Source organism: Rattus norvegicus, chromosome 10, assembly GCF_021556685.1.
Source record: "Rattus norvegicus strain SHRSP/BbbUtx chromosome 10, alternate assembly SHRSP_T2T, whole genome shotgun sequence".
Classification (NCBI taxonomy): domain Eukaryota; kingdom Metazoa; phylum Chordata; class Mammalia; order Rodentia; family Muridae; genus Rattus; species Rattus norvegicus.
The window spans coordinates 86872837-86892509 of NC_141543.1; the positions used below are offsets into that span (position 1 = coordinate 86872837).

The window sequence follows — 19673 nt, forward strand, 5'->3', positions numbered from 1 at the left end:
ACTAGCAACCAAACTCTCCAGGTTCAGTGAGAACCTTGTCTTGACGGAAAAAAAAAAATGGAAATAATGGAAAGTGGTAAAGCGGGACTTCCAATGTCCTCCTTTAACTTCTACTAAGAAGCACACAGGCATATAACTTGTACACAGCTGTGCGTGCACATACATACATACATACATACACACACAATATACACACATACATACACATGCATGCACACACATACATGTACACATACACATATATACATACATGCACACACATACATTCACACATACACACATACACATACATGCACACATGCACACATACATACATATACATGCACACACACATACATACACACATGAAATAATTAAACACATTAAAAGCTGATAAGATGTAATACCTTAGCTGAGGATAATGGCACATGGCATACACCTTTAATCCCAGCACTCAGCAAACAGAGGCAGATGGATCTCTGTGAGTTTGAAGCCAGTCAGTGCATTCCAAGACAGTCAGAGCTAATAGTAAGACACTGTCTCAAAACATCAGCAGATGTAAGTAAGTACTTTGCTCTGGGGGATTGTCACCTCACAAAGACTGTAATTCTAGCGAAAGATTTAACAATCCCGGGCCTTGGATCCCGGAGAATTAGCTACCTCTCTACTCCCTCAGTGCTCCCCATCTGAAATACTTAGGATTGTATTTACCCTGCAGAACAAAGGATGCCTGTATTTGGGAGTGTGGCTGCAATGGCTCACTTGTCCTTCATCGCCTTGGTCCTTCCCTTCCTTCTGGAGATGAGAGAAAGATTAGTGGAGCTCCCTGGAGAAAAGCCGTAGGTAAATACAGGACGTTGCTGTGTTATTGTTACTATTTAACGACAGTAGCAGCTGTGCTGGAGGTGCCTCTGAGGGGTTTGAGTGAGCATCCAGAGCAGGGGTCTACAGCACTCCACCACTTGCTCTCTTGACACCATATGAACCTAGGGGTCCCTGTGGCATTCCTAGGGGGCATGGAGGCTGCTGGGGCTTAGAACAACTGAAGCCCGAAAGGAGGGAACTGTCATTTTCTACGGGTGGAAGAGCTTACCTCCTTCTAGACAGAGGCCAACAGTGAATCGGGCCAGTGACCAGTCATGGATATCATTATATGTGTCAGCTTAGGGGCCAAAACCATGGGGATGAAATCTTCACTGGGGCTTCGGTGCCTGTAGCTCACCAGCCAAGAAAGCTAGGTTGGGGTTCATCTCCCCCACCCCCGTCTCTTTCCACACCAGTGACATTTTGTAGTAACATAATTATGCGTTCTATTTAAAAAATACATTGTGTGAGGGTAAAAAGGATTCTTCTTCACAATTTATGTCCAACACATATTCATTGAACTTATGCCTTCCTCGGCTTTGCAGTCATGTACCAAGAAAGTGTGGGGGGACGCCAGGGCACAGATGACCTTGTGGTAAGTTAAGATAGGCAGATAGCTATGGCACAAAGAGGTAGAGACCTCAGAGGTTCAGAGGAAGAGGAACCAGAGTGGATGAGAGTCAGACAGAGTCATGGCTCCATGGCCTAGCCTTGGAGGGTCAGAGAATCTGACCAAGCCAACCCCACAAACGGAGAAGCGTGGGACCCATGTGGTGAGCTGAGAAGTTACTTTACTAGGGGTGCGGGGGGGGGGGGGGGCAAGGAAAGAATGCAGGAGACTAGGATTGCAAATGTGTATTAGAAATGAGAGATGCGGGGTTGGGGATTTAGCTCAGTGGTAGAGCGCTTGCCTAGGAAGCGCAAGGCCCTGGGTTCGGTCCCCAGCTCCGGAAAAAAAGAAGCAAAAAAAAAAAAAAAAAAAAAAAAAAAAAAAAAGAAATGAGAGACGCTCTCCCTGCTCCCCTCTCCTCCCGGTCATCACTCGCAAACACTACAAACTTTGGAGAGTTTCTGGGTAACAATCAAAATAAAACTTGTCTGGAGCCCTAGAGTGGGTGACTTGGGAATTGCGACTCAGATGGACACTTGCAAGGCTTCAGGTCTTTGTACTGACCAGACACAGATGGGTCTGTGGGAAAGTGCCCTGGGCCAGGGGCAGGTGGATTGCTTCTCTGAGAAACCCTGGAACCCAAGTTTCCAAGAGGCTGGGCGTCCTTCACCTGTGTTGGCTTGGGTCTTGTTAAGCCAAATCTTCCCATGGAACCTGGGTGGTGGATGAGGCTGGTGGTGGCTAGACTGAAGCTCTTGGAAACTCGGATGGGTTGGGCTGGGAATGGCAGAGTGTGGGATCCCTGTAATAAAATCTAGGGAAAGGAGCCCTTGTAGTGTCCTGGGGTGTGAGGCACAGGGCGTGGGGCCCTGCGTTCCCAGGTGGCTAAGACGCCGCCGCCGCCGCCGCCGCCACTGCAGATGAGTATCATTATTATTCCTGCTCGGGCTTCTTGGAACTTTCATCCTGCAGGACCCTGCCTGGCTGGGCAACTAGCAAGGGGTGGGGCGGGCAGGTAGCTCCTGGCAGCAAGGGAACAGGGCATAACTTGGGTTTTCCGGCCGTTCGGAGCTCCTTTATAATCATAGACGCATGGGCGGTTTCGCCAGGGGAAACCGAGAGACACGCCAGCAGTGAATGAGTTGGTGAGGTCCCTCAGCGGAGACCCCTCCTCCTCGTACTATGTCCTTCCTAAGGTCATGCTCGTTCTCGCTAAGCTGGGGCTGCTCTCGCAGGGCTGGAGGAGCGCCAGAGAAGGTGTGGATTCTAGAAGAGAGAACTGGGCTGGGGCCAGGACATCAGAGCTGGTACCCTCTGTGCCAGGTGCTTCGGGCATCATGAGGTCAGGCTCCTAGTTTCGAGTCTCTCTGGAAGGTTCTGCCATATGGGTGGATCCTTCACAAGCCCCCAAGGGAGGGCAAGGCTGGAGACGTGCAAAGTGCCCAACTCTGTCCCATGGGAGGCCAGATTCAGCATCCCGGGATAGGAAGAGCCTAGATCTCATAAAGATGGGTCAGGCCCAGGAGCAAAGGACCAGACAATGGCTCATAGAGTGAGAAAGGTGTGTGTGTGTGTCTGCGTGTTGTGTGCATCTGTGTGTGTTGTGTGTACATTTGTTAACACCAGCTTCCCGTGGAGACGTGTCCCTGCTTGCTGAGACAGATCAAAGGCAGACTGATGACTTAGGTAAAGGGTTGAGTGGAATCCTACAAAACACATGGATTCTGGCCCACTGGGCACCCCCTGGAGAAGGAAGGGAGCGGTCCAATGATCTGCAGGCTGAGGCTCATTCTCCACCGGTATCTGTCACTTAGAGAGTAGCAGTTCCTGGAACCATCTTCTGGCTTAAAGGGAAAGTAGGTCACAGAATAGGCTGTGCTGGAGTAGGGTGCTGGAGGAGAGATGGTGATAGGCAGTATCCCAGCAGTCTCCACAAGCGCTCCCGGGATCCACCATCAGTCACGCACTCGTGAAGCGTTTATAAAGCGAGGGCGACTTGGTGCAGTGCATGGGATACGTTCTCTGCTCTCAGAAGGCTCTGTGGAGAAAGTCAGTCTTTCTCTTCGATGAACTTCTCAGTTGAGTCCAGAGACATCTTCGCCCTGGTGGTGGTTGTGGCTACTCTTCCCATGTCAGCAGTCTGCCAGTTCTATGGAGACACACACACACACACACACACACACACACACACACACACACACACACACAATGTTACACTGGGACTCTTCCTGGTGTCTTGACACCCACCCAGCCAAATCACCCAACCTTCAGCTACAAAAGTCATCGCTTGGGCTCTTGGGCTTCCTGTTGAGTCAGACCACATAAGAGTCACTGTGTCTCTGTCAATCAAACCCACCCTTCTGCCTACATGACCTCCACTTACTGGCTTTCTCCTCTTAGTGATACAAAGAATTCACAATAGACCCTCAAAGCTAGTTAGATACAATATGAGTTTCAGGGGGTAATTTCAGGGCCCTGCCACGAGTTTTTATTCTTACTGCCCAACAGGGTCTCTCCTCATCCCCCAAAGTGTCCCTTCCTGTCCCCAGTAGTTTCTCTTCCCATCCTCAGCACGCAAACATCAGTAATGTTAACTGTCAACATCTGAACAACAGCACAAACCTTTCCAAGAGAGACCTTTCCATGTTTGTAGCCAATTAATCTGACAGATGTGTGTGGACTAGAGGCTATGGACCAGGTACTGCGACAGTCACTGTGATAGCTCTTTTGATGTTGGGGGACAGATAGGCCTGTTGCCACAGAGTGAGGAGCATGCCCGAGCAGACACTGATGGAAACAGATGTACTGAGGGTCAGAGCTGTGCTCATGGCTTCCCCAAATCCTACTCCGTTGCCCACCACGGTCCCCTCCAGCTTTCCTTCCTGGGCTCTTCCCATCACCTAGAGGGCCTTGCTGGGAGGAATGGAGAAGGTTCGCATGGTGTGATCCCGTAGGCACCACATTGTTCTTCTGCAGAGAAAAAAGTTCCTCCATTTCTGTAGTCAGCATCCTCTGGAAGTGATACAGGAAACGGACCCAGAAATTAGAGTTTAAAATATCTGTGTGTGTGTGTGTGTGTGTGTGTGTGTGTGTGTGTGTGTGTGTGTTTAAACCCTTTGGAGACTGGTCAGTAAAATGCTTGCTAAACAAACCTGAGGGCCTGAATTCAATCTCTAGCCCAGGACGGCTAGCCCAGAGACTCAGCCCAGAGGCTGTCTGTCTGGGGTTCGCCAGTCTTGACAAGTCAGTGAGCTCTAGGTTCAGTGAAAGACCCTATCTCAGAAACTGAGATGACAAACGGCAGAGGAAGACACTCAGTGTTGACTTGTGGCCTCCGCACACCCATGTGTGCATGAACACGCTCACCTCACCCATACACCCTTTAAAAATGGAAGTTAGGAAGAGCTGCAAAAGGTCCTCACCATTCCCAGTAGTTGGGAAGTAACAGCTCCCATCCCCTGACCCGTAGGGCAGTCATCTTGTGCGGAAAGAAATCTGCTGTCCTTGGCTTTAGCTGCAGGGGTAGGTGGGTCTCCTGTGTGAGACTTGGCCATGAAGGAAGGCTCTAACTCATGTGGTTGTTTGTCGTGGGGTGGATGTTTAACTAAACTAATCAGAAGTAAAGTCTTCCAACTGCCTCACCAAGGCAAGATGCTACAAATCCCTCCTTCTCGCTTATCTGCCCCAGACCACCTGGCAGGTTTTGAGACGTTCTCTGCTCTGAATGCACAGCTCCTACAAACCAACCTAAGGAAGTGGCCTTTGGCTCTGACCACCCACCATTTCCTTAAGCATAAACATTCACATGGATATAGTTGCTGTGACGTGATAACAGGGAAGCAGGTGGGAGCCACAACATGCTTGACTGCTCTCCCCCCACAACTCGGTGACTGTCTCCAAGGCAAACTTGGCCCAGGGGTAGAAACTGGCCATGAAACTGGGAGAGCTCTCAAAACTGCTAAGAGAGAAGCTGAGCATTAGGTCTGCAACATGGAAAAGTGGGGCTGTACAGTGAGAAAAGCGTGAGAAATAACATGGCCAAAATGCTGCCTTAAGTATGGAGTTTTCCAACAGAAAGGGTAGGTCATTACTCTTATATTTTTGGTTGTGAGCCCAGCCTTTAACGGCTGAGCCATCTCTCCAGCCCAGGGTAGGTCATTACTAAGTGTAAGAGCCCCGCCCTTACCCTTCTCTCCCCCCCATTTCCCCCTCCCTTCCCTTCTCCCTTCTTTTCTCCCATTTCTCTTTTCTCTTTCCTCTTCCCCCTCCCCCTCCTTTTTGCTTCCGGGTGGAATCGAACAGGGAGTCCCTACATGAGGCTACTTCTGTGGTCCACAGCCAAGCACACCCTTCACCTATTTGGCTCTCGTTCCAGTCTCAGCTCAGCTTCAGGCTTTTTTGTACTACCTTCCCCAGCTGGTCAAGCCCTGGTTGAATTCTCCTTTCTCTGAATTCCAGTTCCATTGCAGAAGGCGTGCTATATGATATATTTGACAGCACATACCTGATATCTGTGTAGATCACAGACCATTTTAATCCCTTAAAGCACTGAGTACAAGGATGAGTCATTGTAGGAGTTGATGAACCTCATTAAACATGGGAGAGTGTGCCCTGAAAGGTGGCCACCAGACTAGTGAAGGCCCACAGCTCGTTTGGGTGGAGAAACACTCATCCAGCATCAGTTAGATTCCTGATAGACAGAATTACACCTTCAGATGCACCATAGAGAGCCCTGGGGACAGCCCGGAGGTAGGAAGACATCTTTTACAATGCCATGGAGTTCAATTAACCATGGGGGAGTCTGCGGTCCAGGTGATTCCGAACAGCAGTGTGCACCTTAGGAAGAAACTGGGAATCCAAAGCATGTGGGAGAGCTTTCTGTAGGACTGTCACCTGTCTACATGGAAGAAGTCGCCTGAGACTAAAGCCTGGTGTAAATGCTAGAGGTAAGAGGAGGAGCAAGGCAGATAAGGCTCTTTGTCATGAAGCTTGTCTCAGAATCATGTCTCAGTCTGAGGAATTGAGAGTTGGAGAGCAAGTCGCCCATACAGCAGGGACTAATGGGTTATTATAATATCATCATCACACACCCCCCCAGATCCTCCTTCTTTTGAGATGGGGTCTCCTGAGCTGTGATTCTCCTGCATCCACGTCCTAAGTGCTGGGATTACAGGCGTGCACCACCACACTTAGTTTATACACCATTGGGGACAAAACCACGGCTTTGTGTTTGCTAGACCAGGATTCTACCAGTTGAGCTGCATTCCGGCCCAGCACCTTTTACTCTTAAGGCAGAAGCACTGTCTCCTTTATCCTCATCTCTTGTTAAAGAAGAAAGCAGCAGTCCGCCCAGGGCACACTATTGGTGGGAAAATGGAGTCAGGGCATCACACTGATGGGCCAAGGTCACACTGGCAGTCAAGGAACAGCCCTAGTCCTTGATAGCCTTCATTTTACAACTGCTAAAGGATACCAAAGAGGAAAGAGGAAACCCTACCCTCCTCAAATAGCCTATAATCCAGGGAGGCCCTGCTTTAACCAGACTGGATACAGGATGTAGCAGAACATAGAGGAAGTGGCCCAAGGCCCTGTGGGGGAAGTAAGGAAGACTTCCCAGAGGAGGCGGCATTTGAGCTGAAATGGAAAGGACAAGCTCTCTGCCAGGTAAACAGGTAAGGATGGGGTGCTCCAGGTGGAGGACGTGGTATGAGCGAACCCGTAGGCAAAGGGACATGACCTATCGCAGAGATGGTCAGCATAGAGGAGTCAGGGGCAGTGATGTCGACCCCACATTTGGGCAAGTCCCGAAATGCCTTGCAAAATAGCTTGGATTTCCATGTAAGCTACAGAGAGCTGGGTGTATTTCCTATGGCTGCTGTAGCGAATCGCCACAGACTGGGTGGCATAAAACCACACAGATGTGAAGTCTCACTTGGCCGCAGTGGGCAGCGCCGGCTCCCCTTTGGGAGCTACTGGGGAGAAATGCTTCCTTGCTTGCTCACTTCCGCTTCTCCGGGCAGCCCACCATCCTTAGCTCACATCCTTCTCTGTCTCCTTAGCCAGCATCACGCGGTTTCAATCCTGTTTCCCTAACTGTATCTCAGACCCCAGCACTCTTCAGAAAAGTGGATGTGGGCCTTTGGGGAGCGCTATTCTACACATACACAACAGGACACAGTGAAGAAACCTGAGTGAAGTTTGGGGTGCCAGGTAGCACCGTGCTGTGGCTAAGAGAGCTGGTGTGGGGGGACTGCTCTTGCAGAGGACCGGAGCTCAATTCTTAGCGCCTATATAGTGAGTCACAATCAGCTATAACTCCAGTTCCAGGGGGATCTGACCCTCCCTTCTGGGCACCGAGTATGCATATGGCGCACATACATACATGTGAGCACTTATCATATCCACATTAAAAAAAAAAAAGGGGGCTGGGGATTTAGCTCAGTGGTAGAGCGCTTACCTAGGAAGCGCAAGGCCCTGGGTTCGGTCCCCAGCTCCGAAAAAAAGAACCAAAAAAAAAAAAAAAAAAAAAAAAAAGCCTTGGGGAAAGAAAAAAAAAAAAAAAAAAAAAAAAAAGCCAGTGTGGGCTCTGACTACCCCAGTTCACTCTTAGCTCTGCCAATAAGAGCAATGTGACCATATGCCATTTCCGAGTCGTGGTCTCTGTACCTGGGTTTTCCTGTCTGTAAAACAGACAAAAACACCCTACTTTCTCCATAGTCATTCAGGTTATACGGGGTAGCAGTGGTGAAAGTTAGGACAGGAGGAACCATTCAGTAAACTGCAAGTATCTTGATGCTCAGTGCTTAAAACAGATCCGAGCCCACTATAAGGCTCACCAGCACGGGAAGGAGACGCCCGAGCACCAGGGATTCTCTGACATGAAGAGCACGTGATACTACAATCTTGGGGATGGCTCTCCCCTGCTTCCTCTGTTGGAGTAGGGAAACAAAGGCTGGAAGCCGCCTACATCTGTTCTCCTTTCTGCTCAGATTGGTGCTGAGTGCAGAAGAGTAAACGGTTTGTTGGTTTGTTTGTACTCTGAGACAGGGTTTCTCTGTGTAGTTCTGTCCTGGAGCTCATTCTGTAGACCAGGCTGGCCTGGGACTCAGAGCTCTGCCTGCCTGTGTACACAAGGCTTACCTGGAGCTACAATGTAGCCAAGTGATGGGATTACCAATTTGAGCTGCTATGATACTTAATTCTTTTTTTTTTAACTTGTTTATTTTTCTTTCTTATGTAATGATGTTTGCCTGAACATCTGTCTGTAAGAGGTTATCGGATCCCCTGGAGGTAGAGTCACTATTTAATTCTTTAATGTTATTTACTTAGTCCCCTCTGAGATTTCTGCAACACTGTTGGTGACGTTTGGCCATTTGAAGACTTGGTAATGTCTCAGCCAGGTACCCAGTGTGTTGATATATACTTGACTGATTTGGTAGTGGCCCATTCTGGTTTCCTAGATAACCTTACACGCATTCGACCATCTCCTTTGTCCCTACTTTCTACTATGGCACCAACATCTTTCCTTTGTTGATTTCTTCTCTAAGTTCCTCCCCGGATGCTGATCTAGGCGCTTGCCTATCAGCAGGGTTGTCAAACAAAACAGAACTGGGCCAGTGAAATTTGGATTTCAGAAAAATAATTTTAATGGAAGTTTATTCCAAATAGTACTCCCCGTTGAATGGTGCATTATTAATCAGTTATTTGATTAAGCGGGACATTCCATTCTGTAGCATCTCCAAGTAACACTTAACTCTGTTCTCTGATACAATTTACAGGGTAAAGTGGCTCTCAAAGCCAGAAAGTTTCAGTGTCTTCTTTACTTGTAGATGATGGTTCTGGAGGGATGGTGGTCAGAAGATTGGGCACTGGTCCCTGCTGTCTCACCACACAGACCCTTCTGCTGCCCGGCTCTGTGTTCCACAATACACACAGGCAAGTCCCACTTCAGCCTCACTCCCTGGGCTCTAAAGGGCACTCAGGATACTCACTCTGTTGAAGTATGTTGAAAACTGCCGCTCTGCTTTCTTCTGAAAACAGGTGCTATTTGGACGTCATGGCACATGTGTGTAAAAATCCCACAAATTGGGGGGGGGGGAGCTGAGGCAGAAGGATTTCATGTTTGAGCCCAGCCTGAACTGCACAGAAAGGCCATCTTTCAAAATGGACTCAACCAATCCATCTGTATGCCGTGCATGTTCTACACTGCAGTCTAGGATAAGGTCAGCTCGCCCCATGAGTGGGTTATGCATTAGATTAGTTATGCATGAGATCTGTTGTAACAAGCTATGGTTTGAATATACAAGAGGTGTCATTCTATTGACCAAAAAGCTCTCTCTAAAGATCAATTACAGGTGCTGCCCTAGTCTAGCATCCTCCTCCCCGCCCCTGACACCTCACCCTCAATTCCTCATTCTAAATTTCCTTCCATGGTCTATGTGGATTAGTTGCCTGATACCCCACCTATCCCAATATCTATCTATCTATCTATCTTTTTTTTTTTTTGGTTCTTTTTTTTTTCGGAGCTGGGGACCGAACCCAGGGCCTTGCGCTTCCTAGGCAAGCGCTCTACCACTGAGCTAAATCCCCAACCCCCTCTATCTATCTATCTATCTATCTATCTATCTATCTATCTATCTATCTATCTATCTATCTTTCCTTTCTTTCTCTCTTTCTCTCTTTCTCTTTCTTTCTTTCTTTCTTTCTTTCTTTCTTTCTTTCTTTCTTTCTTTCTTTCTTTCAGACAGTCTTTCTTGCCTGCCCCCCCTGCCTCTGTCTCCCAAGAGCTAGGAATAAACCTGTTTGGCCCAGGTAATTGTGACTGAAGACCACAGCTCAGTGCTGGGCCTCTCCCTGAATGAAGCCTACAACCCCTCCACTTTTTGGCTTTCCACTCCAAATATGTCTTGGTCTTGTCACACTGTCTCAGACAGACTTCCGTTTGCATCAGCGCTGTCCCGTCATCTAGTGGTGTTGATCCCTCCATTTCCACTCTTTTAAGTATCCATTCCGAGACTAAACCATGCAGAATACTTAACAGCGCATGAAATCTTTTTTTAAAAAATGTTTACTTTTTATTTCACTGTGTATGTGGGAGTGTCTGCATGTATGTGTGTGTGCGCCCAGTGAGTGCCTGGTATCTGTGGAGGCCAGAAGAGAGTGTCAGAAACCCTGCCTGGAATTAGCACGTGGTTGTCAGCTACCACGAGGTGAGTGGTGGGAATCAAATTCTAGTTCTCCTCAAAAGCAGTAAGTGTTGTGACTGAGCCATCCCTCCAGCCTGTGCCCCCAACTCCGCCCCCCATCGAACCCCCATGCCCAAGCATGAAGTCTTAAATCCTGGGCTTTAATTCTGAGTAATGAACAAAGCCACCTAACTAAGGCAGTAAGCCTTGGGGGCTAGCAAGGGATCCTTAGGTGCGCAAGGAGAATGGATACCCTCTTAAACCCTTATTTACTTTCTAGGAACTGTGGCCCCGAGGGGCCAGGGGAGTTAAAGACGTACTGGTACAACCTCTAAGAAAAACTTGCTCCAGATAAGGTCTCCTCATCCTTAATTGTTATTGTTATTGTTATTAACCCAACTCCTAAGAAAAGCTGCCGCAGGTTTGTTAACAACCGCAAGTCTGGGTTTAATTAATACCTCTGAAGGCTGAGCCCTCAGGCAACGTGTTGTCCACCCCCACAACTCCTCAAGCAGGCTCCACCTCCTCTAACTCCGCTCACCAGGCCCTCTTCTCAGGCAGATCCTCCTTTAGTCTCACTCCTGCCAATCACTGCTTTTCAGCCCCCTTGCTCCCAGACTTGGTAACCTCGCTTCTTTCCTCCTTTGACCTTCTTTCTCCTTTTTTGCAGCTACCAAGTTTTTCCTTCAAGAGTCAAGCCTCTGGGGGGTTGACATCTGAGGTGCCCAGAATTCCCTAGCAGTCCCCAATTCCTGCTCTGCCCGCCCCTTCTTGAGAACTTCCGGATGCTTCTCAGGTGGTGCAGCCGGTTGGGTGGGTTGGCTGGTTTAGGGTTACAGAGTTTGGCACTGACTCTAGCCCCTCTCAGCTGTCCTCTTTAATTAATTCCAATTAAAAGAAAAACTCAATTGGAGCTCAGTGCGTGCCTCTGGGGCACATGTCACATCAATTACAACAAAACAAAATAAAACAAAACAAATTATAAAAACAATCATAAAAGAGTGAGTGAGCCTTTTTGAAGACTCACACACAGCCTAAGGGGCTTGGAACCCTTTGCTCTAGACAGACCTGGAGGTCAAACCCTAAGGAGGAACTGGGCCCAGTTTCCTGAGGCATTCCTCTTAGTACTAAGACCAAAGTCTCTCAAATTTAAAAGTTTACCTCTCCATTATAGGAAGTGGCCATTTGGCAAAGGTAAGGATGAATCTTTACTGTGTGCTCCAACAGTAAAACGGATATTGAATTCATCTATCATTTTGCCATCACTAGAGACCTTGCATGGAGAATAATGTTGAAGATGTTACTGACTGAAGAGGAGGCAGAGATCCATTATCCTCCCTCCCTCCTTCTCACCTCTTTCCTTTTTTTCTTTCCTTTTTATTTGTTCTTTTATTTTTCATTGATTTTGGAGAAAGAGGTCTCACTATGTAGATCTGGCTGGCCTCAAACCTCAAATCTCAAAACTCACAGAGATCTGCCTGCCTCTGCCTCCCTGATGCTAGAATTGATCAAAGGTGAGCTGCCTTTTTACTTTTATAGACTCCCACTTATTTTTATTTTATATACATATATATGTATATAAGTGTGTATGTGTGTATTTTTCCTGTGTGTATGTCTATGTCATGTACATACCTGGTACCCCCATGGGTCCTGGAAATCAAACCCATGTTCTCTAGAAGAGCGGTCTGTACTCCTAACTGTCAAGCTAGTTACCCTACAAATACTTTTTCATCTGTGAAAAGTAAGTTGGCAGATTGAGATAAGCCCTAACCCTCAGTATTACTAATATTGTCCTCTTTGCCTGACTGGAATTAAAATAATATTAGTAGACCAGATAAACATAGCCCTGCTTATCTGTTTAGCTCCTTCGTCTATGGCCTGTGCTGACTACAAATCACTTTGTTCTTTTATGTTTGTCAGCATCCTGGCTGACCATTTGAGTCCAAACTTTCAGAGGGCAGAGACCACATCTGTTCAGTTTGCTTTGTATGGTGTCCAGCAAAGAGCTTACAGGGTGGGGTTGGAGAAGTCTTGGACTTGGACCCTGGCAGCCCAGGTTCTAACTCTGCCCATGTGACTCTTAAAATTAGGCCCTTATTTTTATTGACTATTTAAAAATTAATGTGGGGCCAGGCGTAGTGTGCACACCATTAATCCCAGCATTCCAGAGGCAGAGACAGGAGGATCTCCATGAGTTTGAGGCCAGCCTGTTTTGCACAGCCAGTCTCAGGCCAGCCAGGACTACATAATGAGACCTTGTTTCCATTGAAAGGGGGATGGTGTCTGAGTTAGACATGGCAATGAATGTCTATAACTTCAGTACTTGGGAGGTGGAGGCAAAAGGATCAGGAGTTCAGGTCTTTGTTATCAACCTAGAATTTCTAACTCCAGTATCAGTTGCATAATATTCTGTCCAAAAAAAGTGGAGTGGGTTCCTGTTGACTTCTACACACAGTCTTAAGGAACAAAATTAATGAAGAGTCTTCTAAGACCAAGAACGCAGAGTGGATGTATGCTGAAGGCCTCCTTAAATGCCTCAGTCAACAGTGTGGCCATGGATCAGGGAGGCCCAGCTACTCCATCGTGTGTGTGCGTGCGCGCACTCGTGGCTGCAGGATTAGTACCACTGGGAGGAAACCCCCTGCCTGCAAAGGAGTGAAAGGGGAGCAGAACTGGGATGTCTAGTTGCATCTGATTAACTAGGCCTGAAGCTCAAAAGATTCTAGAGGCAAGTCCCAGGGGTCAAGAGAAAGCAAAAAGAAAAAAAAAATTGCACAAGATACAGAGATAGACCTAAATATTAGGATTCTTTTCTATCGTGTGCCAAAGGTACCAGTTTTCACTTATTAAGAATATGTTGTGGAGGGACTAGAAAGATGGCTCAGAGGTTAAGAGCTCTGGCTGCTTTTCAAGAGGACCCAAGTTCAATTCCCAGCAACCACATGGCAGCTCACAGCTGTCTGAAACTGTAGTTCCACAGGATCCAACATCCTTACACAGACATACACACAAGCAAAACACCAATGCACACACGATAAAAAATATAAAAGAATATGGGCAGAAGCCAGGCATGCTGGTGCACGCCCTCAATCCCAGCACTTGGGAGGCAGAAGAATGCAGATCTCTGTGAGTCTGAGGCCAGCCTGGTCTACAGAGCAAGTTCCAGGACTGTGAGGGCTACAAGGAGAAACTCTGTCTTGAAAAGCAAAAAATAAACAAAAACAACAACAACAAAACAAACAAAAAGAAAGGAAGAAAAAATATGTGAGGGGCTGGAGAAATAGCTTAATGGTTAAGAACACCAGATGCACCAGAGGGAACCCACATAGCTTATTGTCTGTGACTCCAGTTCTATGGGCTCTGGCATTCCCTCACAGACATGCATGCAAAACACTAATGCTTATTGAGAATATGTGACAGTTTTTTAGAGTGGGGTTATCAATTCCTCCCCCTTCCCCCAGACTAGCACAGTGAGAACTAGGGGACTTGGGTCTTGGTTTGGCTCTGTTGTCTACTGGATTGGATGACTTTGGCTAAGCCATCGAAACATTCCTTGGCTTAAATTTCCTTTATTGGGGATTATACCTGTTCTGCCTGCCCTTGCAGTTGTTAGAAGTTCTGATGAGATGACAGATATAAACTCCCATACAGTGAGGCAGGGGAAATGGCTCGCTGGATAAAACTGCTCGTCCCTAAGCCTGATGACCTGATTTCAATGCACAGGACCACATGGTAGAAGGAGAGAACTGACTCTCACAAGTTGTCCTCTGACCTCTACACATGGAGTGGTCGACTACACACATGCATAAACATACATATAAAAAATGTAACAATTTAAAAAAAAGCCCACAAAGCACTGTGGAGTGGAAAGCTGAATTAATATATAATCTTCTCAGGGGCCATCCTGAGAGTTGACCTATGGATGGAGCGTTTGAACACTTGAAAGGTCACTTTAATTTTTGGCCATCACGATGCCTGCCCTGTCCAAGCAGGGCAGTCTGACCAGCACAGGGTGGAGGAATAGATCAGGTGTCCAAGAAGACATTCTGAGTTCCCCAGACCCAAGCTCACTCTCACATTGAATGTAATTATTACATATGTTTATTTCTCCTGTTCTGCTTGAGGATCTTCTCTCTACCTGTTGCAATGTGATAGAGATTTGAGTGTTTATCCACTGAAAGCACTCACTATTGGAGACCTGGCCCAAAGTTCCAAAACTGTGATCCCTGCTTTCTGGAGTTCAAGCACAATAAAGGGGCCAAAGACAGAGCCAGCTCTTTATAATGTTCTAATCTCCTAACTTTGTCCCAGGCTCAGGTCATTTTATTCCCTGGAGGATTTGGGTGAGTGGTGATTTTGGCTGGCTGCTCTGGGAGAAAAAGTAAGTAAGCTACATCTATATGGAAACAGTTTCTATGATGGGGGGGGTCAGCTTTTGTGGAAGAACATTAATATCCTACGTTCTTAATGATAGAAGAAGGGTCTGGAGAGGTAGCTCAGTGGTTAAGAGCACTCGTTACTCTTGCAGAGGACCTGGGTTCAATTCCTAGCATCCACACAGTGTCCTACAAACCACCCACAACCCCAGTTCCAGGGGAGCCATCAAATGGTCACAGGTGCACATGCATGCATCCAGGCAGTTCATACACACGAGGTAAAATAAATAGATATAAAATGTAGTAGAACCCAACAATAAAAAAAATAACAATGTTAGGAGTTCCAGTTAAGCTGGAGAGAACTTCAGGAAGTTTGGCTTCTGGTGGGAAAGGGTTATTCCGAACTTAGGGATGTCACCCTGGGCCTTTTCCATGGAGACTTCACTTGCCAAGTCATTTCCTCTCCCTGTACCCTAAGCACTTTCAATTGCAGACACTCTCTCTTGGCTCTGAGCTTGGATAAATGCTACCTTGTTAGCTAATAGTACCATTAATTATATTAATGATTAATAGCTAATTAGTCATAATGTGGTCATGCTTCTTCCAATGGAGCCTTCCTTTCTTGCAACAGTTCTGGGACTCTAGGGAGGGTGCGTGCGTACACACACACATACACACAACTTCCCTATTCCTGGCCACAGGACAAGCTCAGCAATCCATCCTGTTTGCTGACCATCCTGTCAGTCTCTAAATTCCCCTCGTTGTTACTAACTATCCCATTTATCTGGAGGATGACTACTGCTTATAAATGTGTCACCCCTTCTATTTCTGTCACCCACTGCTCTCTACTAACAAGGTGGCCAGCAATTGGGGATTTTTTCTTTTTGAACCATATTCCGTAAGTCAAAGACATCTACTTCCAAATCTCACTCAGATCCACTTTTCCACTTTGTCCCCCCTTTTCACTTTTATCTTTCCCTATTTCTTAGGATCTCAAACCCCCTGCCCACAGATACTTCGTCTTCTGCATTTTAGGCTTCCTTTTGAAAGCCACGCCCCCCACCCCCTTAAGCGTCGCGCATGCGCAGCCCACGCCTTTACCTGGGCGCTCGGGAGTAGGCGGAGTGGGCGAGGGCCGGGGGTGGAGCAGGCAGCCAGCGGTTATCTGCTCCGCTGAGCGCTCACATTGTGGCAGGAGGGAGAAAAGGTGCGCCCGGGCCGAGCCGAGGGCCGCGCATGCGCGCCGACCCCACAGCCGGGGATGGGGGGGGTGGGGAGGTGTCGGGATCCCGACCGCGCGGGGGGAGGGGGGGCGAGTGCAGGGGCGCGCGCGCGCGCTCCCGCCGTCCTCCCTGCCCCCTTCGCGCACACATCCCTACAGCACACCCCCTCCCCCGCCGCCCGCCCCGCGCGCCGCCCGCTCCGCGGCCCCGCTCGGCCTCGCGCGCTCGGAAGGGAGTCGCGAGACGTCGGAGCGGCGGCCACGTAGCGCTGCGGCGGCGGCGGCCGAGGCCGGGTCTGAGGAGCGGCCCAGAGCGCAGACGTTGGGCAGGGGGAGGGGCCGGCCCGGCGGGCGGTGGGGACTGGAGCGACGCGGCGCGGCGACAGGCCCCCGCCGCGGGGATGGGCCGCCGAAGCGGCGGCGGCGGCGGCGGCCCGGGTGAGTAGGAGCCCCTTCCCCGCGCTCTCGCCCCCCGCCGCGGCGGCGCCTTGGCAGCCGCGTTTCCTCTGCGCCCGGCCGGGCTGGCGGGGCCGGCTGAGCCTGCGCTGAGGCAGCTGCGTGCGCTAGGCCGAAGCAGCCCCCATCCGGCGGGCAGGCCCCGGGCGCTGCGCGTCTGCGGTTCCCAGCTTGGCCCAGGGTGCTGGTTCTGTACCCCCGCCCCCTCTCTCGGGGACCCCAGCTTGGCTGCAGTTTTGCAGCCAGTGGGCTTTCCTCGAGGCCTGACGGGGTGGCCGGGGTGCACGGGTTTGCAGGCTGAGGAGAGCATTCTCTTGCCCTGCAGCTGGTGGCTTGCACCCACTACCTCCCCCGCCCTGCGGTTGCGCCCAAACCTCCAGCTCTCGAGAGTATTGTGGCACCAGGAGATAACACGCATGTGATGTACACTCGCCACCGGCAGCACCACACTCAGCCCAGTGGGCGATGCAGACCTTTCTCCACCCCCACTTCGTCCTCCCCTCCAATCACGCTTTACTGAAGAGTCCCAGGTCGGAGACACCAAAGAGAGTGATACCCCTATTACATCTCTATGAAACACGTTCGTTGTTTCGTTGTCGAGGGATGTCTCTTGTAGAAATGATAGATGTCTGTCTCTGCCTTGCTTCGAAGTCAGTTTTAAGGATTTAAGATCCTATATGCTCCTCTTTGAAGCCGGCCAGTCTTTGATTACATCTAGCTCATTCCTCCCCCAACAACAACATCACGAACATGCGCGAGCACACACACACACACACACACACACACACACACACACACACACACATGCACAAGCACACTCGCACACTTCCTGATTGCGGAACGGCCCCCTGTCCTTGCGGTTCCATTGTCAGAAATGCCTTGTGCCAATCAAAGGAATGTGCCTTTGGAGGAAGATATTTTTCACAATCGAGCTACAGGATGTCAACCAGCCTTTGGTTACCCACCCTGGATCTTACCCATGTTTAAGCACCTTCATGGTGTTTCCCTTAGATGTTTCTCCAGCACACTCAGTATCACCTGAACGATGCTCTCCCCGAGAACCCCCAGTTAATTAGATACCTACTGCCCACAGTGATTTCATCGGTTTTGTTGTTATTGTTGTTGTTGCTGCTGCTGTGACGTTTAGCGTAAGGCATAGCCTGTATAAGTAGTGAAGTCTTTTGAGATGTTCTGTATACTTTTTTCCAAAGGATGGTCGGCTCCGTATTGTTCTGAGAAAGGCAAGGAGCACACGCTTTGTTGACAGCATGCATAGTTGCTTAGGAAAGGAAAGCTGCTCGAATGTGGCAGGTGATAGTCCCCGGTGGGGCCGGTCTGTAGTGGGTATGTTGCCTTGTGTCGACGGATCACCACTGTGCACATGTGTTCACATAGATACTGTCTTTAGTATAAAAGATTGACCGCTACACCAAACTCTTCACTAGGACTGGGGAAGTCTTTAGGGCCCTTGGCAGTGAAATGAATACGTGATTTTGTATGCAACTACACAATCATCTCGAAGCTAGTCCAAGGACCTCAAGTTAAGATCTGTGTTAGGCAAAAGTGAAAGCGTTTGAGTTTGTGTTTTGTTTCTCTTAAGCATTAGACTTAACTTTGGCCCTGGAATAAAGACCAAAGGAGCTTGCATATGTATCATTGTGGGTTTTTATAATTGAAAACTTTTTTTAGATTTTATGTGTATGAATATTTTACCGGTGTGTATGTGCACCATGTGTATGCCTAGTGCCCACAGAGGTTAAATAAATAAAAGGTGGCAGAACCCCTGGAACTAGAGTCAAGGATGGTTGTGAGTCACCATGTTGGTGCTTAGGAATAGAGCCTGCGTCCTCTCTGTAAGAGCAACAAGTGCTCTAACTACTGAGCCATCTCTCAGGTGGCTTATTATTGTATGTGGTTTTTGGGTTTTTTTTTTTTTTTTTTTTGAAGTAAGACCAGTTAGAAATTATATTTTTCTTATCTCCCCATAAAAAAAGCCTGAGAATCATTCAGAAGAAAATAAAACTAGAGACAAAATCGTCTACATTTGACCAATTGATCCTTTATCTTCTTGGCATATTCTAATTGTAGCAAATTTCAGCAGTCGAGTGTGTAATCTGCTTTAAAGAGCCTGTATGGGACTGTGCAGTGCTTAAAGACTGAGGCTGATCTCTTTGTCACCCCATGGTAGGGCACCTGTCCAGGGCTGAGGCTTTTTTCCTACTTTGCTAAATCTGATTTCATGGCACATCAAAACCATCCGTTTTAGTTAGTAAATTTGGGTTATAATTAGAAATTTGCTCTCCACATTCAGAATCTAGAGCTGAGACTGAACTTTGTACCATTCTATCAAAAAGCAATTGATAGATGTCTCTGTGTGTGTGTGTGTGTGTGTGTGTGTGTGTGTTTTACTTACTCTTCATTCAGCCTTCCTTTGTCTTTTGATCATATTTCAACCAAGAGATATGTGTTCCAGCTTATGATAGTTCTGTGATAGGCAGTGATGGTAACCATAGTGCCCAGATCTCTGGGAGCATACACTTTGCACTTAAAAAAAAAAAAATTGTGGTTCTGAGAGCTTAAGGAATTCCTGGTATTAACTAGCATTTTGAAAGGCAAAAGAGGCTTGGGATCTTGCACAGAACCTGTTCCACACACCTGAAGAATAGCATTTATTCTAATAATTAGGCAGTGTATGCCGTGATGTTTGAAAGTATGCTGAAGTTGCATATGCTGCATTTTTATTACCTAATATGCGTAACTGAAGTGACTTATATTACAGGTTATATTTTTTGTTGGTGGCACACCTGTAGTTTTATCATCTGAATTATTTGCCTAACCTAGACGCAAAGGACTTCAAAGTTGCAAACATGTTATTTTTCATTAGTGAATGTAGTGTTAGAGGAGGACCACAGGAGTCTCGAACAATGTGCTTACCTGGTTTAGCTGTGCAGAACCTGTTCTAACCAGTCACTTAACTAGTT

General features: G+C 48.0%; 1 protein-coding gene and 1 long non-coding RNA gene across 5 annotated transcripts in view; one reads left to right on the forward strand and one right to left on the reverse strand.

The window, feature by feature from the left end:
- Window positions 1-362: 362 nt before the first annotated feature.
- Window positions 363-16252, reverse strand: LOC120095179 (uncharacterized). Its single transcript, XR_015632030.1, has 2 exons — window positions 16116-16252; window positions 363-3602 (listed from the first exon to the last, which is right to left on the reverse strand). It is a non-coding gene; the product is annotated as an uncharacterized LOC120095179 (long non-coding RNA).
- The window catches only part of Zfp652 (zinc finger protein 652), a 57092-nt gene continuing 53532 nt past the window's right edge, over window positions 16114-19673 (forward strand). For 2 of the 4 annotated variants that reach the window (XM_087573728.1, XM_087573730.1), the window contains exon 1: window positions 16114-16221. The gene's annotated coding sequence lies outside the window, so the exon portion shown is untranslated. Of the gene's footprint in view, window positions 16222-16359; window positions 16675-19673 lie in introns of those variants that run through there. The other 2 variants (XM_087573727.1, XM_087573729.1) reach the window with 1 other exon arrangement.